Source organism: Astatotilapia calliptera, chromosome 8, assembly GCF_900246225.1.
Source record: "Astatotilapia calliptera chromosome 8, fAstCal1.2, whole genome shotgun sequence".
NCBI classification, from domain to species: Eukaryota; Metazoa; Chordata; class Actinopteri; order Cichliformes; family Cichlidae; genus Astatotilapia; species Astatotilapia calliptera.
In genome coordinates, this window is record NC_039309.1 from 4,192,375 (window position 1) to 4,208,653 (window position 16,279).

The following is a 16,279-nucleotide window of genomic DNA, read 5'->3' on the forward strand; positions in this document are numbered from 1 at the left end:
GGCAAGCTACATTGTAGCCACAGCTGCCCTGGGGCACACTGACAGAGGCGAGGCTGCCGGACACTGGCGCCACCGGGCCCTCTGACCACCACCAGTAGGCAAACACGGGGTTAGTATCTTGCCCAAGGATATTTGGCATGCAGCGAGGAGGCAGCCTGGGATCGAACCACCGACCTTCTGATTAGTGGCTGACCTGCTCTGCCACCTGAGCTACAGCCACCCAGTATTCTTATTTCCTCTCATGTTGGTTTTTTGAAGCAAACAATACAAGTGGAAGTCTTTGAGAAAACAGCTTTCTGACTTCAAGTCTGTTAAGTCCATTTTGCAAATGGTATCCTGCACAATGGTATCCTTGGTGCCTGAGAGTTTATTTGTGCTGTAAAGTTTGACATTCTAACATGGTAGTCTATGGGGATTGGCAGGCTTATGGAGACAGCCTCAAGTGGTTATTGGAGTTTTTCTTTAGGTATTTCTATAGGGCTTTGGAGCGTGATGTCACGGGGGTGGGCGTGGAAAGGATTTTGGCCCAATCCGCCATTTTGGGGGTCTAAGTAAGGAGCGAAAGCATAGCCATGGTTCGTACTTGCTGTGTGGTCGGCTGCAATGTTCGATCTTACGACCGGCACGGGAATAAGTTTCGATTGTCTTTTTATGCTTTCCCAACCTGGAAGCAACATGAAGGAGCTCATGTATCGGATATTACCAAACGAAGGCGCCGAGCCTGGATAGCAGCCGTGAGACGAGCTGATATCAAGTTCTGTTATGTCTCCAGATATCAGTTGGTGTGCTCAAGACATTTTCATTCCGGTAAGTTCTAAATATGTTCACATCACACTTTATAGCTGAATAATATTATCGTTGGTGGTCTCGGAAGTTATAGAAATTGTGATCAAACATCGAATGGAGTGACTTGATTGGTTGATGTAAAGACAATAAATGAAATGAGACAGGAAGGACACAAATTGGCGATAACTATTCTTCCCGCCCCATGAAGGACACCTGGATTGGCTGGAGGACTGTTTACTTAGCCTGATAGGCCGAAGGACACTGTCTCAGCTAAACTATGGACACGCACACACACACACTTACACTGATAAGCACTCACTCATCCCCCTCCCTTTCCAACGCCTTCGATGCTTGTGCCCTACCGGGGATGATAGCAGTCAACTGGACCAGCACAGATGCTGCAGGACCGGATGCGCTGTCTACGCCGGCTCTCTCTTACCCTTTACCCGCCCTGTTGCTTGTCTCGTGTTTCTATGGTGTATTGATAGTCATGTGCTTTTGTGCTGAGGTGTTTTTTCTTTTATCAAACTGTTCTCCCACTAGGAGCTCAGTCTGAGTGGAGTTTTTTTTCTCCTCCTCTTACCTCATGTAGTGTATTTTCGTTGTTTTTTTCCTATCAGCCTACCTTCTGACATGTCTGCCCAATGTGATGTTTGTGTAAAGTTGGTCAGAAGGTTCCTTTGTGAGTGCGCATGCGCCATTAGCGTGCTGCCTGCTGTAACCCCTAATTTCCCTCGGGATGAATAAAGTATTCTGATTCTGATTCTGATAATTTACCCGATTATCAATGTGTTAACTTGCATGTACTTTACAAGTATGGGCATATAATATGATAACGATATTTTAGCAGTTAAATGATAAATGTGTAACATTAATTATGGTGGGGGGTGGAAAATGGCTATTTCACTCGATGCACTCCAGCTGACTTACTTTGACGACGTACTCAGAGTTTGGCGGCTTGAAAATAGCCAAATCTTACACCCAGCCAAATTCAAATTCAAATTTTATTTGTCACGTACACAGTCATACACAGTACGATATGTAGTGAAATGCTTGGACAACTGCTCGTGACCTAAAGAAAACAAAAAAGGAAAAGGCTATGAATAAGATAGGAAATAAATATGAAAAATTAAAAAGGGTAAATTTAACTAGGAAGGAATAAAATATAAATTAAGGTTAAAAATGAAATAACTGTACAACACAAATTAGAATGAAGGGTAAATTTAACTGGGAAGGAATAAGATAAAATATATAAATTAAAATTGAAAATAAAATAACTGTACAACAAAATACACAATATAGAACTATATAAGAATGTATGAAGAAATCTAAATATAGATAAATATATACACAATAACAGCAGCTGTACAAGTATTAACCGGAAATGAAGAATATAGTGACCAGTGTTGTGCAAAAAAACAATGTGTGCAAAAACAATGTCCAGAAAGTCCAGTGTGTGTGTAAGAACCATATGTGTGGGTCAGTACTGTGTGGTGGTGTGATTGAGAGACCGTATCGCCTGCGGGAAGAAGCTCCTCCTCAGTCTCTCTGTGTTGGTCTTCAGGGAGCGGAATCGCTTTCCTGACCTCAACAGAGAGAACAGTCTGTTGTTGGGATGGCTGAGGTCCTTCACGATCTTCCTGGCCTTGGTCCAGCACCGCCTGCTGTAGATTGAGTGCAGGTCAGGGAGCTCGGAGCGGATGGTGCGCTCAGCTGACCGCACAACCCTCTGTAGAGCTCGTCTGTCCTGCATGGTGCTGTTCCCGAACCAGGTTAAGATGTTTCCCGCCAGGATGCTCTCTATGGTGCACGAGTAAAAGTTCCTGAGCACCTTGGAGGGCAGTTGGAAGTCTCTCAAGCGTCTGAGGTGGTAGAGACGCTGACGGGCCTTTTTCACCACGGTGTTGATGTGACAGGACCATGACAGGTCCTGCGTGATGTGAACTCCGAGGTATTTGAAGCTGTCCACTCTCTCCACTGGGCACTCGTTGATGACGGGGGTCTGGTAGTTCCTCTCCTGCTTAGTGCTGAAGTCCACTATCAGCTCCTTTGTCTTACTGACGTTTAGAAGGAGGTTGTTCCTCTGGCACCAGTTCTCCAGATTCCTAATCTCCTTCAGGTAGGCCGTCTCGTTGTTATCAGAGATCAGGCCCACCACGACGGTGTCGTCAGCAAACTTGATGATGGTGGTGGAGCTGGTAGTGGCCACACAGTCATATGTGTACAAAGAGTACAGCAGGGGGCTCAGAACACACCCCTGGGGGGCTCCAGTGCTGAGAGTGGTGGAGGCTGAGACATGTCCGCCCATCCTTACTGCCTGTGGTCTGCCAGTTAGGAAGTTGGAGATCCACTGACACATAGATGAGCTGAGTCCCAGATGCTCCAGTTTGGTGGTGAGTGTGGAGGGAATTATGGTGTTAAATGCAGAGCTGTAGTCTATGAAGAGCATTTTAACATAATTCCCCCTTCTAGTGTCCAAGTGAGTGAGTGATGTGTGGAGGAGATGAGAGATGGCATCGTCTGTGGAACGATTTGGACGGTAAGTGAACTGTAGTGGGTCCAGTGTGTCTGGTAGTGAAGAAATGATGAAGTCTCTGACCAGGCGTTCAAAGCACTTCATCACTACTGAGGTGGGGGCTACAGGGCGATAGTCATTGAGAGAAGCAGGGTGGGGTTTCTTCGGGACAGGAACAATGATGGACTCTTTGAAGCATGTGGGGATCACCGACTGAGATAAAGAGATGTTGAATATCTCAGTGAACACAGGAGCTAGCTGGTATGCGCAGTCTCTTAGGATACGACCTGGGATGCCGTCTGGTCCTGCTGCTTTCCTGGTGTTCACTCTTTTGAAGGCTCTCCTTACTTCATGCTCGGAGATGACGAGCACGTTTCCGGTGCTGGCAGTATCTTCCTGTCTGCAGCCGTTAGCGCCGCTAACACTAGCATTGTTGGAGACCTTAGCTGCAGCCTCGAAGCGAGCATAGAAAGTGTTCAGCTCGTCTGCCAGAGTCACGGCCGCGTTCGTCATACCGGTTGTTGGTGCTTTATAGTCCGTTATTGTCCTTAGTCCCCACCACAGGCTCCTAGAGTCACTCTGTTGGAGTTGTGACTCTAGTTTCCTCCCGTAGCGCTGCTTCGCCTCTTTCACCGCCCTCCGCACGTTATATGTATGCCATTTGTAAATTGGATGTGCGCCTCCAGTGACTTGTAATTACGAAACTGGTTCGCTGTGTAAGCGCTTACTCCACAAACAAGATACGTGAAGATATCGGGGTAGGACAGTGGCGGTAAGTCGTCTGGGTCTTTACTCCACTGTCGTATTTCAAATGGGTCCAGATTTGCGATGCACTCTATTTTTTTTCAAGTACCGCTGCTTCGCCTCTGGACGCAATCGGTCTCTATACCGTCCGTTTTCTTTTGAGCTGCTTTTAAGCATCTTTCTTGTCGTCGTCGTTCCAACACAGTGTGTTTGTTCTGATTCGTAGACCCCGAAAATGGAGCTGCGCTCCCACAATGCATTGCGGCGTGACGTCAACTCCAAAGCCCTATAGAGATTGACAGACCACGTGACTTTCGCACATTGCATGCCGGGAACTCGTGGCAAAACAATCCAAGTACCGCATCAAACGCAAGCATTTGCAGCACCGCAAAACATTCATTCTCCAGTTCCAATACCTTCTTGGTTTTTCTTTGCCCCCCAAAAAAGTTATGTAGAAAACGAAGGAGAACAATGCCGGTCCGTACAAAGACAGTCTCGACGAAAAGGCAAAGAAAAGATACGGGGGGAAAATCAAAGGAGTGAAAGGGTCAGACCCTTACGAGCACACAGAGTGGACAAAAGACGTTAGCGTGCTGCCCAACTTTCACCACGCTCAGATTTGTAATTATACGGTTCGTGGAGTGAGTGCATACACTCATGAAGTTTAGTAACTTCAGGTGACTGCAACAAGCCCAGGTACAGTTTACCGACGGATGGGTGCAGGACCTTGAAATGCACCGTGTAGAACGAAAGACCATCGTACGTATCATAAGTTTACCAGTCTCACAAATCGTCTTCATAAATACACATTCGTTAACCGTTTATTAATAGGACCTTTGAGCTCAACGGTAATTAATTAGTAGTGGAAATAATTTCTGGTTCGCATCACAGAAATGTAGCAGTGACAATAATACTGTATGCTGTAATCGCACTGGACAATTAGTGATACAAAAAGCCTGTTTTACCCTGTGAATAAAAGTATATGTTTTTGTCAATGTACCATAATAACAGAAGCGAAACGCAATATTGTGTCAGGTCAATTCACTATTTATGCACAATAAACAAAGGAGCATAGCGCGACAATTTCTGTTCAGCGCCAGACTTGCTTGTAACCTATATCACCAATTATGTTAAGAAAAATGACGCATTAACTACAACAGCAGACTGACCTTTGTGTAAATGCTTGGAGCAGACTAACCTGTGAGCTGGAGTGTTCTAGGACGTTATATTTGATCTTTGAATGGCTGCAATCCAGGCCATCTGTCGGCTCTTTGTTACTTCGGAAACATGGCTCGAACAATTTCTCTTCAACGACGTAATCCGATAACAACCGATCTCTTTACCCGTCGGCTTCCCGTGGCTGTCATGCAACCGGCTATTGCAGTTAATAATACAACAGCTTCTTGACATTTTTTGTGTTTCTTTTTATTGCTGTGTAACTGATTTCAATTGAAAGCCTGCGTGCGCTAGTACCTCTTGCCACGAGTTCCCAGAATCCTTTGCGGTTTTAGCCCTGAATGAGGTCACATTTTCAATCTCTATACAACAGTGTGCATATTTGTACTAAAATTATATAACTTTTTTAAAAATTAAAAATACAGCCTAAAGCTTTCATAGTAGGAAGACTCCAAACAGACACAGGAAAAAGTCCAAAAAGCCAAATCCTCATTCCAAAAAATGGTGGTCATGCACTGTGGTCAGGTAGACAGCATGCACGGCAAACCAGCTGAGGAGCATAAAAAGGCAAACATCCATTAAGCCGGTTCAAAAGGACGTAAAAGCTGCTGCAAATTTTGACTGCAAAGAAAACAAGATGAGTTTGGGCAAACTTGTGTGTGGATTTTCCCGTTTTTAAATAAAATTAAAACATCATACCTGGAAGAACTCTTTGGATCTGGAAGCATAAAAGTCTTCAGCAAACCAATGTTTACCCTGTTTTATTTGATGAGGTTTTGTGAGCCTTTGACTTAAGGCTCACAAGATCATCCATCACCTGGAATATTTCCATCTAACAAGTGAGCCTTGTCAAAAATTAGCTGGCAGGATTTCTTGACTTCTTAATTAGACCATTAGTCAGCAAAGAGCCCTGTTCTACTTCTAAAGTAATCAATGTTATGGCAAGAGCCACTCAGCAAAATAAAGACACGCACCAGTGCATCGTTACTGAAAGACTTCAGGGTAGGTACATCCAGAAAATTGAATGCGATAATTTCTTCAAGTACAAAACGGCATCAAACTCTGTGATTCTCACGAGGACTGCTTCAGGAAAAGAGGACCAACAGTTCAGCACAGTTACAGAAATCAGCAGTTAATAACACTTCAAATGAGAGCCCTCGTCAAATGCTCCCCAGAGCTCAACATCAGAAAACTGTGTGAATCAGTCCTTCACGGAGGAGAGGAGCGAACTGCTGGGACCAGAAAGCACATAGACAGAACATCAGAGCAGAGACTTTCGGTTTCAGCTTTGTCTTTCTGAGAGGCAGAAAGAGGTAAACCGATAATTACAAAGGAGTATTAGGGCCACGTTAAGAAAATAAATATATTATTGATCACGTTGAGAATAAAGTTGAAATGTGGAGATTAAAGTTCCATCCATCCATTCGCTACCGCTTATCCTTTTCAGGGTCGCGGGGGGTGCTGGAGCCAATCCCAGCTGTCATAGGGCGAGAGGCGGGGTACACCCTGGACAGGTCACCAGTCTGTCGCAGGGCTAACACACAAGGACAGACAACCATTCACACTCACACCTAGTGGCAATTTGGATTATCCAATTAACCTATCCCCACAAGCTGCATGTCTTTGGACGGTGGGAGGAAGCCGGAGTACCTGGAGAGAACCCACGCAAACACGGGGAGAACATGCAAACTCCACACAGAAAGACCCCGGCCTGATGGTGGAATTGAACTCAGGACCTTCTTGCTGTGCAGCACCAGTGCTAACCACCGTGCCACCGTGCTGCCCTGAGATTAAAGTTGTTGTATCAAATTGTCTTGGGTAGATGAGGTGGTGAAATCGTACTTCAGAATCAGTAACAAGAAAGGAAATTATTTTTCCTTAAGCACATGAACACAGTGGTAAGTATGAGAACGCTGAAATAAAAACCCTCACAAACTTGAAACAGCTGCCTGGATTGATACAAAATGAAATGGCTGCCAGTGGACAGATGCAAGGATAGAGACGGTTGCACTCTTGTGCAATAAAGAGGGTGTATGTTGTATCACAAGACACGATAAGGCAGCTGATCAGTTTGCTTCACTAACTCATCTACACGGGACATTTTGTAGAGGCAGCCACGGCAGTTGATACACTTGAAACTTGAAGCCTCCTTAAATGTATCGTTCCACAATTTACCCCAAAATTCTTTTATTCTTGTTATTTTTTTCATTTCTCCTGAAACAAAACTATGATTTATACCTTTGCTTATTATAATCTCACATATTCAATTCCTACACTTTCAAATAAGCACAAGTGGGAATCTGTCTCAACCTTTCACAACAAAAGAACTGGAGGACAATCGATAACTCTGCATGTCTGCCACTTTCTGTATTTAAAACCGTGCCAATCACATTGTGGGTCAATAGGTAATTCTGTGCAGCCAGAAATCAATCAGACTTTGAGAAGTTTAATACCAATTGAAATGGAGTCTCGAAAGTCTCCATAGATGTTGGGATTTGTGTGAAATCATATCACATATGGCTCCAGTGAAAGGCTGGATAAATGATGTCAGACACTGTTTGCCGTATTGGAATGTGAAGAGTTTAGTCATCTTGCATCTTAAAGGAAAACAAAAGTGTACATTACCCAGATGACCCTGGGAGCTTTGTCCCATTAGAGCCAGCTGTCATGACAGCTGGCTCTCGGGGGTGCATTTATATGCATGAGAGGTAAGTTCATAACACAGTTAGGAAAAGCACCCGCAGTCCAGATGTAAACAATATAACTTTGTTAAGCTCATTTTCCAGTGAATGACTTCAGCTTAGACCAATATTAAAATGCTTCCTGTTGTGTTTAATCACCTTACTCCTGATGCTTTTGGACTTCGCCTGTTAATAAGTCAAAAATATGGACCACACTTACACCGATGTATAAGTTCATTTCTTTAACCCTCATGTGACCAAGTTGTTTTAGTGACTGAAATTACTGAAGGAGGTCATGTATGAGCTCATTATAATTTAATTAAGAATGGCTTTTGATTGGTTCTGTGTGTGCATTTAAAAACAACTCCAGTGTGATGTAAATTCAACCTTTGAGAGCCTATAAAACCTAAGCCAAGGTACAGGTGCCAAAAACTGCAGTTCCTCTAATGGCCTCTTGAGGCTTGCTATAAAAGTGAGTCAGTCCCCATAGACTCCTGTGTTAAAATGTCCAAATTTACAGCAGAAATAAACATGTTTACAGCCTTGTGCAAAAAGCATTTTTGGCCTCCATGGATAGTTTTCACCCTCATAAATACTTTATAGCTGTAAGGGTTTTTTGTTAACTCACCCACATGGATAATGGTAAGGCTTAAAGTTGGGAATGTGGTTGCTTTCATTAGCAGTTAGCTGTAGCTGATCTGTGCTTTCTAAGCCCAACCTACGCTAACTGTAGCCCCCAAACTGGAACTTTTGACTGTGCTTATGCTGTTGGTGACCATGGTGACCATATCTGAGCATTTTAATTGAATTATCTGATAAAATAATGGAGTCTGGTGTGTTGTAAACACTTCAGTTATTTTAAGTCAAGCAAGCTATCTCCATCTTTTATGTACAGTCGACACTAAACACTGAAGTTGTTCAGCAAACTCATAATTCATATTAAATAAAGTAAAAGAGACCCATCGTCATCAAATATAGTGTTGCATCTCCAAGTAAAGTTTTAGCATTTTTCCTACTCTTTTGTGACTTTTTTAGGAATGGATGTGTTATCGGTATTGAGATGAGCATTTGCATAATGTTCATCTTTGCACAGATGGAGCGGTCTGCTGTCTCATACCTGTATTACCTTCAGACTGAATCCACAGACTCTGACAAATCTAAAAATATCGTTGAGAATAAGAACAAGAAAAACTTTCATATCTTCCCCCAAAGGGAAACGTCTCTGTAACTGCTGGAAAAAATTGTGGAAGCTGTTCTAAAATTAAATTGAAAAGGATCTAATTACAATTTACAAATTAAAATTCAGCAGAAAAAAAGAGTACTGCTGATGAAATTGGACTTTCTGTGAGGAGTCTTTGACTGCTCTTCTGGGTGTGAGATGGATTTTAATGAGCATTTTTCTGTTCATTAGTATTATAGATGAAAATATCCTTTTAATGAAGAATATGCTGCAGAGCGGTCTGAGAAAAGTGATTATACAGAGTTAAATCTACCTAAAGAGGCGTTTAAGGGAGAAAAATGTGGGAATTTAATATATTTTAGCTCAATAAATACTTAGAAACAGATTTAAGTAAAGGATTATATCACACTGTTTTGTAGCTGAATGCACTTATAATTTTTCCTGTGGTTAACTGTAACTGCAAACTGCTGTAAGTAAATGTAGATGCAGTTTTAATGGCATAAAAAGGTAACAGAACTGAATTTCATCCCCCTACACATGTTTAAGACTTGCCATGCATGCAGTAGGGCATTATATGCTTGGATTATAAAAGCAAATTAAAAGTAGCACATTTGTGCATAGTGAATATCTGAGTGACCATTTTACAGGTTCTAGCTTCAGTCCGGTGATGTGTTATGTCTCAGCTCCATCTAGTGTTATTTCCATATAACTACATTTACATGTTGCTATCAGATGAACCACCGATGTTTAAAATGAGGTAAAGAAGGTGAACTTTCCAGAGGATTAAGTGAAACATCCTCCTCAGCATCAGAGCATTATGATGACAGTATCCTGAAGACTAATGGTGTTAATTCTCAGTTAACTCTCCCTAAGCTGGTGTTAAATGCAGATAGACAGAGCCCCAAACCATTTAAATGTCAAAACAAAAAGATTTTGTGACAGCCTCCTATTAGGTTTCCTGTTTCTATCACCGCATGAAGAAAAACTCGATTTCGTCAGCTGTTCTTACTTTGTTGAATTACTGTAACTTGCATTTTATGAAAATTAGGGGGTTTTTTTGGTGGGTGGCTGTAGCTCAGGACATAGAGCTCATGGTTTGATTCCTGTATCCCTGTACTGAAGTATCCTTGAATGTAATACTGATGCAAGTGAACCCCTGAGTGTGAATGTAAATGAGAAAAGCTTGTGTTAATGGGTGAATGTGGTCAGTTGTATAAATCACTTTGAGAACCCGAGTAGAAAATTGCTCTACAAGAACCAGCCCACTTACTAATGCATTATTTTGAGGAACATATTTTTATTAAACTGGTTTATTTATGTGACCCATTTAAATCAAACTGGACTTTATGCACTTGTATGTTTTATTACTTGCTATAGCACTCTGGTAGACCACCACTGTTCTCTGTATGCAGCTAAACGGTCATTCCTGTACGTCTATGTAAACCTTAGACTGATTTAGAATCAGTACAGCACTCACACATACGAGTTTATTTATTGATCTGATCATAAAGTTTCGCTGAAGTTTTTTTTATTTGTTTATCTGTTTTAACCCTGTTGAAATGATGTTAACACTGTATTTATCTGATTGTTTAAGTTTAGAGTTGTTACAATCTCTGCTGCCCTCTTGTTGGCATATCTTTAGAAAAATCTCCTGCACAAATAAAGGATGTGACAAATAATAATAAATAAAACATGAACTTCTTGTGCCACTGTACATAATCTAAATGTGTGTATGTGAGGCTGGGTGGAAGGATGAGCTGAAATGAAGGTGGAAAGGTTGCAGAAAAGACAAAGAAAAGGAAGAATTGAGAAAACTGAAAAGGTGAAAAAGACAAAAACAATGATAATGCAGCTGGAAAATGTGAGCATGTCATATGAATAATAAAGTGTTTCATAGTGCAGTGAAGTCCATGTAAGGTCCTGTTTAAAATTTGGTGGATGATTTCAAGAAATTTGACTGGCCAGTAATGTATCCAGGCTGTCACACATCCAACACGGTCTCAGAACAGGACCTCTTCTTCTTCTTCTTCTTCTTCTTCTTCTTCTTCTTCATCTTCTTCCAGGTACTTCCTTTAGGAATCACCACAGCAGATCCTCTGCTTACATCCCACCCTATCCCTACCATCGTTTTCTGTGACCTTTCTTCATGTCTTCCTTCACAACATCCATTAACTTCCCTTGAGGTCTTGCTCTTCTCCTCCTGCCTGGCAGCTCCATCTTCAACATCCTTTCTCCACTATATCCACTCTCCATCCTCTGCACATGTCCAGCCCTTCTCAGCCTTGGCTCTCTAACGTTGTCTCCAAACTGCTCGACCTGAATCTTGTCCATCCTACTCTCTCCCAAAGAAAATCTTAACATCTGCTCGGCCTCCAGTCTTTTTGCCAGTGCCACCGTCTCCAAACTACGGTATCCATCGCTGCCTGTCTCGCTACCGTGTTGTAAAAATTCCTGGTTAAAATGTCTACTGCCCTCTCTCCTAGACATCCCCATACCCACACAGTTATGTCATCTGGAACAGCCACCTTTCCACTCTTCATCCTTTTCATACCTGCCAAAATTGGACCACTGAATGGCTTTCCACTATTACTTAAGAGTCAAAATGTATGGAAAGTTTCTAGATGTAGAAAGGTTTTTTGAGTCATAAAGACATCAAGTACTGCTGTATTCATTCTAAAGTTTAATATATGTCTCCATGTGATGACAGCAAACTCAGTGAATGCTCAGCTGAAATTGCACCTTTTCATTTGTTACAAGAAGAGAAAAACGTAACAAGAAAAAGATGCCTGGTGATATTATGTCAAATTTTCAAGGGAGAAGGTTAAAGGAGGTCTTGCTCTCTGGCTCAGGATTCCAGCTTCTTTTTTTAAATTAAATTTGCAGGTGCATTTTTTTTATTAAAGGATTTTCTGGGCCAGGCCCATAGTTTTGGTCTTTAGGGAGTTAATTTTCACCCTCATGCAGTAGAAGTATTTGATTTCAGAATAACAGACGCATCTCATAGGTGTGTAGATAAGTGAAACATGTGTGTCCCTGAAGTTTTGACCACATGACCATCAACGAGCACACAATATTCCAAATATTTCTCTTTCACCAACAACAGTGAGGTTGACCACTGATGTTGGCTAAGGTCTGCCTCACATTCGGAGCCAGATTATTAATTTACTGGCTTGAATAGAAATTCATATTTAAATTCAGTGCCATGTAAGAGGCGTAGAAGATATATCAATTCAGCAGCTGAAGAATGAAAAGGCAATGCGAAAAATCTCAAATACCTCCTCAAAAGATGCATTTTTTTTACATGTAAATGGTGACATTTGAATAAAAAAAGAGGGGAAAGGAATGCTTACAAAGTTCATACAGTGCAGTGGTTAAACATGTGGCCCAAGAGCCAGAACCAGCTGCCAAATGATCCCACTGGTCCCACTCTGAATCCATTAACAACTGTAGTTTTTCAGTAAAATGTGGTGATGTTCGCCTGACTACACAGAAATGAAAATGCATGAAAAGGTAAGTTTTTCAAATTGTTTGAACCACAAATATCTAAAATACTGAAGCTGTATACTTACAAAAACTCCAGATGTGAAGGTTTTTTCCAAGGTGATTTGCAAACTGTAACGCACATGTAATTACACTGTACTCAATGACTGTGGAATAACTTGGATATATTTTTATTTTTGCATTTATTTTTTAAATATTACCTTTTGTGGTTGTTTTTAACAGAGTGGGGTATGGAGACCTGCTTAACTCTTATGGTTTCAGCTTTTTAAAATCTTGCGCACAGCCCAGGTGCCCAGCCCAAAATCTGCTTCTTCACACTTAAAGAAAGGGGAAATTTGTCAGTGGTTTTACTGGCCTGGCTCGCCTAAGATCAAACTGGGCTGCATGTGGCTGCTGGGCTAAAATGAGTTTGACACCCCTGCTCTAAATGTTGAAAAGGCTTCACCCTCGGCCAGGCCTCTACTCCTAAGTCATTTTCACTCCCCCTGCACGTACCTGAGAAAGGTCAGACTTAAGCTTTACTGACACAGCCCCACAGTTTGCCCCTCTGCGATGCTAACCGCTGGATATTCATGCAGCCAGCACAATGCTGCCTCACTGACTTATATATCCACCCATCCTGTCTCCGTTGCCTGTAAGTAAGCATCAGCAGCTTCAAGTGAATCTCCATTCTTGTAAGGGGTTTACCCGCTATTGTGCCTTTCACCGGTGAAATATCACCCCGCCAGCTCTTATCTGCTTAGAAATACGATGCAACAGAATATAGTAAACAAACTCACGCGCTGCCATTAGCTTTATGTTTGCGTTTTTTTTTATTGTGCAGTGAAAACCAGTGGCTCATTTCTAAGCAGTAGTGCCCAAAAGCAAAGCATCAAAATGGGAGACAGTGTAGTTACTTTGAGTGAGAACAGTCGCGTAATGGGGCAGTAAAAGGTGTGCTTCATAAATAACGGGTAAGTTGTGAAACATTTTCAAATAAAAACAATATATTTTGGGATAATGAAGTTTCATGCTATGAACTTTCGTCCACATTTCCGCTGTACGGGCATTTGCAAAGATTGACATCTGCAGCAGCCAATAGAAAGCCTCGAACTGGTCTCTCGACCAATAGCAGCGCAGGGGGGGCTGGTGTTATGGAGTCGTAAACGGTTAGTAACAGGACAAGCAGGTAAGTAAGATTTTGTCTTGTTATTTTCTTAAAATAAATGAACGCTCCGCTTGGCAGGAAAAAAACACGCATTACGTTAAGCCCCCGGTTGTTTGGCTTGAGCTGGCGGAGTTTTTAAGCGCACTTTTCTGCTAAACGTGCAGCAGTCATTGAGAAGTCAGAGTGGGATCGGGAAGCAAACAAGCTAGCGAGCGTTAGCATCTCTTGCTAGCTCAGCTGGCTGCTATCTGGCAGCCTGGGAGTTCCAAACATTAGCCTGTTAGCTCCGCAACTGGAGAAACTACTGTTTGATTATAGCATAAATCTCCAGTGGCGCATTCCTTCACACAGCGTTCAGTGAAGGAGCCGCTTTTTGTAAACTTACATTTTAATTTCTACACCGTGGTGCTGACATTAAGCGACATTTAAAACTTTTTCATTATAAAAATTTGCAACGATAACGTTAGTGGATGTTAGCTTTAGCTAGCGTTAGCGTGGCAGCAGGACATTCAGATGAATAAATAAATAATAAATAATAAATAAACAGCTGGGGAGACGATACTCAAGACTGAGTCCTAGAAAAAAATAGTGGGGCGGGCGAAGAGGGTATAATTCAGAAAAAACGCTCAAATTCCGAGATTAAAGTCGCGCATTAACGAGAAAAATAGGAGAAATAGTGTTTATTTGTAGCCAATGAGTGACTTTGCTTCACTTTTGAACATTAAGTTTGAAAGAAAATCAGAAATGTGAACTCCTTGTAATAAAAGACCAACAACACCTCTTTCCAAGTATGTTGTTAAGGCAGACAACAAGCGACAAACTCATTTTCACTACGCTGCAGCGCAGGTCTACGTGCAGCAAGCGGTGGGAGGAGTGCACGGACCCTCAACAGTGTACAGCACTGGAAAAACGTCATGTATACTGACGTCCCGCTTCGCTCTCATACAGTGCCAATTTTATATTTATTTATTTTTTACGTACACTGCGCCTCGTTTTTCATATAACCCTGGCATTGTTTTTATTTTTCAGTTTTGTTTGTTTGTTACATTTTTTAATTGTGCCAGATTTGCAATTAACCCTAATTTTGCGTTTTTTTCCACTTAAATTTGCTATAAATTTTATTTGTATATATTCCTTTTTTCCCTTCTTTAATTTGCATTCGTTTTCTCAGAAATTAGCCCCACGTTTGTCATGTAAATTAGCTGTTCTTTATGTTAAATTGCCCCTAAATTCAAGGGTTGTTCTTTCCATTTTCCACTGGGCAATTTTCCAAAGTTTGCTATTTTTTTCCTCAAAAATTTGCCCCCCCCCCTTTTTTTTTCTTGTAAATTTACAATTTTTTTAGTTAGTGTAATGTGCTGATATCGATTTACTCATGTAATTGTTTTTGCCCGTTCGAATTTTCTTTCTCTATAGCATCAGGATTGGCAATCAGCATAAGAACTGAAGTAAAATAAAAAGTAAAATCTGCCAAATCAACAACATGGTCCAACAAGGGAGCTGATAGTAGCTTATATATCTGTAACTTGCAACATGTACAAACAAAAAATTCCACAAGAGTTACAGGCTTGCGCATCACCTAACCCTCTATCTTTTCCTACTACGCCATCATAGTTAAATGTATTGTCTGAAAATTTTAAATATGATTCAAGTAATCGTATTTTTTATTTTATTTGTTTCATTTTAGGTGTCATATTTTCATGTGTGGAAACTGGGAAAATGATCCCATGGATTATTGATTGGAGTTCACCGACAATGGAGTTAAAGGTATAATTGTTATATGCATTTACCTTTATTTTAAAGCCAGGGGGTGCTGCAGCCACCCAATGGCCTTGGAGAAAAGATCACATCAGGGATATAAGTAGTCTGGATTTTGAGCACCCGTGTGAAGAGCAACTGATTAGCATACTCTGTGGACATGTCCCTGTGGATGTATTTTGGTCAAGTGGGATGGATTACATATCCTTGAAGTCTGAAGGGATCACCTAGGAGGAGCACAAGGAAGTTGAGACATCTTTGCATCAGCTGTAACCTGGAACAAGAGCAAATGGATGGATGGGTATTTGCCAGTTATAACAGTCACAAATCGGTTTGTTTTGTTTCTGTGATGTTTTTCGTTCACGTCCCATGAAGACCTGCGGGGGTCATTTTAGGTTAATACAAAGCAACAACAAAAGGAAAGAAGTAATATTAGGAGGTGAAAATCACACTTTTAAAAGTTACTGTGATAAATCAATAAGAAATGGCAATCAAATTTTCAAGAAAAAAAATGCAGAAATTCTCAGAAATGAAACTAGCGACAAGACTGGTTCACTGAAAAAGTTATGTTTGTAAAAAGTGTAATATTCTTATAATAACAACAAACATTTTTGAAAATGATAGTCTTTAATATAAAAGAAAAGAAAATCCAGAAATGATCAGAGATTGAAGCCAACAACGTTTTTTTCTCTTAAGAAATGACAAGGTATATTTCTTTATTTTATTAAAGTAATTTGCAAGAGTTAAATGGAAGTATACCCCTGCTTCACTGTACAAGAGTTGGGAGTGGC

The 16,279-nt window shown here is 41.3% G+C and overlaps 1 protein-coding gene across 1 annotated transcript in view; it reads left to right on the plus strand.

Moving 5' to 3' along the window:
* Nucleotides 1-13,686: 13,686 nt before the first annotated feature.
* LOC113028027 (KAT8 regulatory NSL complex subunit 1) overlaps nucleotides 13,687-16,279 on the plus strand; it is a 43,265-nt gene continuing 40,672 nt past the window's right edge. Inside the window, exons 1-2 of the mRNA XM_026177960.1 lie at nucleotides 13,687-13,751; nucleotides 15,418-15,497. The gene's annotated coding sequence lies outside the window, so the exon portion shown is untranslated. The remainder of the gene's footprint in view (nucleotides 13,752-15,417; nucleotides 15,498-16,279) is intronic.